Source organism: Sinocyclocheilus rhinocerous, unplaced genomic scaffold, assembly GCF_001515625.1.
Source record: "Sinocyclocheilus rhinocerous isolate Xijiao unplaced genomic scaffold, SAMN03320098_v1.1 scaffold155, whole genome shotgun sequence".
Classification (NCBI taxonomy): domain Eukaryota; kingdom Metazoa; phylum Chordata; class Actinopteri; order Cypriniformes; family Cyprinidae; genus Sinocyclocheilus; species Sinocyclocheilus rhinocerous.
Window position 1 is genome coordinate 304,316 of NW_015661891.1, and position 3,948 is coordinate 308,263.

The window sequence follows — 3,948 nt, forward strand, 5'->3', positions numbered from 1 at the left end:
GAGCCTCCTGCGCTTGCATTGCAGTCTCTCATGCTGGACCTATGATGTTTTGGTTAGTTGCTATGTCTCATAGAATTACCTACTGACGGTCATGTAATTCCTTCAGAATATATCCATGAACTTGAGTCATGCGTGGGAGCCGTGGTGGGTGAGTACGATCCATTTCATCTCTCTATTGCTAGTTTTACATGAACTCACTAACTAGCTTTTCTTCGCAGCATTACTTGGACCTGAATTTTTACCTCTGACTTTGTTACAGGGTTAGGACCTGTAGATGTGTTTCTGCGGAGACCCTTCCTGAGTGCTTCGGCTCTGAGGAGCAGTAGCTCTTTATGCATGAATTGGTTATTGGGTCCCGTTGTTCCTATAGGTTCTTTCGAGTCTGGTTAAATGGGACCCACACTCTCTATCGAGATATAGAGCATGGGACTATGTCCGGCTGTAACAGTTGACGGTCTCTCATCGGGCCCTGCTAGACTGCCCCTTCTAGTCTAGCGCTGCCTTCTGGTCGAGCTACGAAGTGCTCCCCTCACTGCGAGGGCTAGCTATGAGCCTATCACTCCCAGTTTGAGCTATGAGGGCCCACCTCAGCCTGAGAGCTGAGAGCACCACTCCCGAGAACTCCATATGCAACCTTACCGAGTTGTTAGGCCCGTCCCTGTCTCCTCCTTGGTCAGTTGCCTGTATGGTGGGACCCTGTTGCTCCCTATTGGAATGTGTGATCCCCTTCTTAGCTGGATCCCATTTCTGATATCCCATTTGCTGTCAATCTGCTCCCAAGAGAGCAAACTCGGCAGTGCTCCCCTCTCCTGGGCAGATCGTGTGAGTCCTCCTCTTTACTTGAGCCGTTCTCCTGGCGCCCTTTTATACTGTGGTCGCGCCGGTAATGACGTCATAGGCTGTCGCCGGCCAATGTTATTGTCGTGTTTTGATGTATGCTTCAGACACCAGTCACGCCGAAGGCATTCCCCATAGTGATCACTAGAGGATGCAGTGTCTCATTGCCTTCTCAGGGAACCATGGTAACATATGTAACCTGAGACGTTTTCACTGTTTACACTGGTTTTCGCAACATCACCACCACTCTCGCCCTTTTGTGCAACAGCAGCTGATCTGGGCATGTAATCTAAACTCAAATTTAATTGGATGGCACATTTCGTTTCACACCACGAATGATTGTGCCTGGTGTGAATAGTATACTGGGATCTATTGTTTTGATTCAAAAGCATCATCACGCCGAATATTCGCAGCAAATTTTCATGTTCAGTGAGAAAAAGTCTTAATATTACCTAATTTTAATCACAATATCCTTACAGCTCAATATGGTTTTATTAAAAAAGCTAAAGAATCCAAGGGTCTTAAATTCCTCATTCCTCTCGCTGATTCATTTATATTGCTTTCTGTCTGTCTTTTTGTGTGATGTTTCAGTTTAGCTGTCTCTGTCAGTGCGATCACAGATGGTCGGTTTAACAATGTCACCTCATTTTCACAGACGATTTCTCATTACATTCCCTTGATCCTCTCCACATCTATAGTTTCCTTTTCTATTAGTGCCGAGGTGTTTCACATCAGGAACAATCAAAACAAACAAGATGACAAGCAAAACAGAACAACATGCAATCCGCACAGTAGGACACTGTATATGATTGCAACGCAAATATAATTATATTCTCTTGACATTCTTTGTCACCACTGATATTTTGTAGTGCATGTGATCTATTACCACTGTTTCTGCTGTTATTGTCCACAGACAAGGAGTGAGTGGGACTGGGCAGGTGTTTTTTCAATTTATTATCTGTGGGAGTTGAGCGGCAGAGGACTGTGGGATAAACAGCGAAACAGGGCAAGCTAGAGATAATATCAAAAAGTGGAATCATTTTGTTGGGTTATGTTGAGTTATGGGTTATGTTTGTTGGGTTATCTTGCAAATGATTAAGTACGTGAACAAACTGTCCAAATTAATTAAACTTAAGCACAAACAATGTCATTGCCTTTCTGAAAACTTATTTTACAATTTAGAATAAAAGTGATTAATTTGTAAATCTGGCATTGCTAGTTCTGAAAAGCTGGTTGAAAGGGTCGGGTGATGCCCTTGGTCACGGTTCCAACAGATTTCTTACTCCATTTTGTATGTCAGATTTGGTTGCTTATTTGAAATAGGTTATTTAAATATGAATTTAGCAAGCATTTTTTTTCTTTGAGATTTCTGTATTATAGAGTTATAGAGATATCTTTAAATAGAGTAGATGGTCTTGCATGCCCAAAAGTTATCTGGAGGAGCTACCAATATGGCCGCCAAGTAAACTGTCTTTTCTTGAAAAGGACTTTGGTGGAAGTCTGCTAAACATCACCAAAGGTGACATGTCATTTATTTAGCTGAAAATTGCCAATTCTCATTGAAAATGAATAACTTTTGTTTGCTGCAAACTGCTGTCTATCTGAACGCCCCTTAGGAACAATCACTGCAATCACTTCTCTCCAGCTCCTGTTAATACTGCCTGCTGTCTCAGTAATTAACATTTGCCTATTTGAAACCCATGAACAGTGACCTTACACATTTGAGAGTTGAGAGCATGACATTGTCACCATCACAGCTGCAGGACCAGAAAATGTGTTTTTGTCAAAGGTGTAGTCACCATGATGCCTCTAGGGTCTTCGGCTTATGGCTTTGTTTCACAGTGACTTGGTTGGAGCCAGAAGCCATTAGTCTGGATAAACGATCTTATTTCTGATGAAGATCTCATAGAAAAGTGTCAATCATGTTCAGATGATGTTCTAAGGGAGCTAAAAGGTCTGAGAGATTATGACTGCCATGTGATTGGTTAGTAAATGAGGTTGTATAAGGTCTGGTTAGGGGTTGGGTGACTTCCCATGGTTAGTAATTGCCTCCACCTACGGCCGAATTAGATTTGCTTGGATGAAACATTCTGTTCAAGTACACATGCTATTCAGTAGTCGTTTCTGCCCTGCTGTGCCGTTGAATTGCTGGTAATGTTGCCTTCCATTGCTCTTGACTATTATAGGTTGACTCAAATGAGATTCGGCCATGAACACCTGTGGCCTCTTCAGGTTTTTATTGCTGGTGTGCCATGCATGTACTGTTTGGCATTAAGAAAATATTTGTTCCCCTTTTATTTCCATTAATCTCCACCAGGTTACCTCCTGGACTATGACGGATAAAAATGTGCAACTTGGTATATTCGTATGTACCATAATAAGACTCTTGGGTCCCACTTTATATTAGGTGGCCTTAACTACTATGTACTTACATTTAAATTAATAATTTGATACAATGCACTTATTGTGTACATACATGTTTTTACATTGTACTTATATTTTTAAAAATACCTATATGTAGTTACATCTGTAATTAATTTCTGTAATTACATTTATAATTACATTGTTGACCCATCCCTTACACCTTAACCCACCCTTAAACCTACCCATACCACCAAACCTGTCCCTAACCTTTCCCATATCCCACCACAATAGCAGCAAAGTGTTTTGTAATCCAATATGACCACAATAAGTACATTGTACTTATTTTTTGATGTAAGTACATAGTAGTTAAGTATAATAAAGTGTGATTAAATATAAAATGTGACTGAGTCTTGTTCTGGATAGAGCTTTAAAGCTTTAAAGTGCCCCTATTATGCCTTTTCGAATATTACCTTTCATGCAGTGTGTCATGTAGCTGTATGTGAACATAAACTATCTGCAAAGTTGTAAGCCAACAGTGCACGATAAATAAAGTTATTGTCCATAAAAAAAAAAAGAGTCGGCTCTCAATCGCCTAAACGAGTCATCGGGAATTCGAATCTTATTCTTTTACGGCTCTACATCACAAAGTAACACATTTGCATAATGTCTGCCCATGTTCTACGTCGCCAACTTGCCTGCCCACAAACAGTAAAATTTCAGTGTAGTTAACATCATGTCGAGAAGACA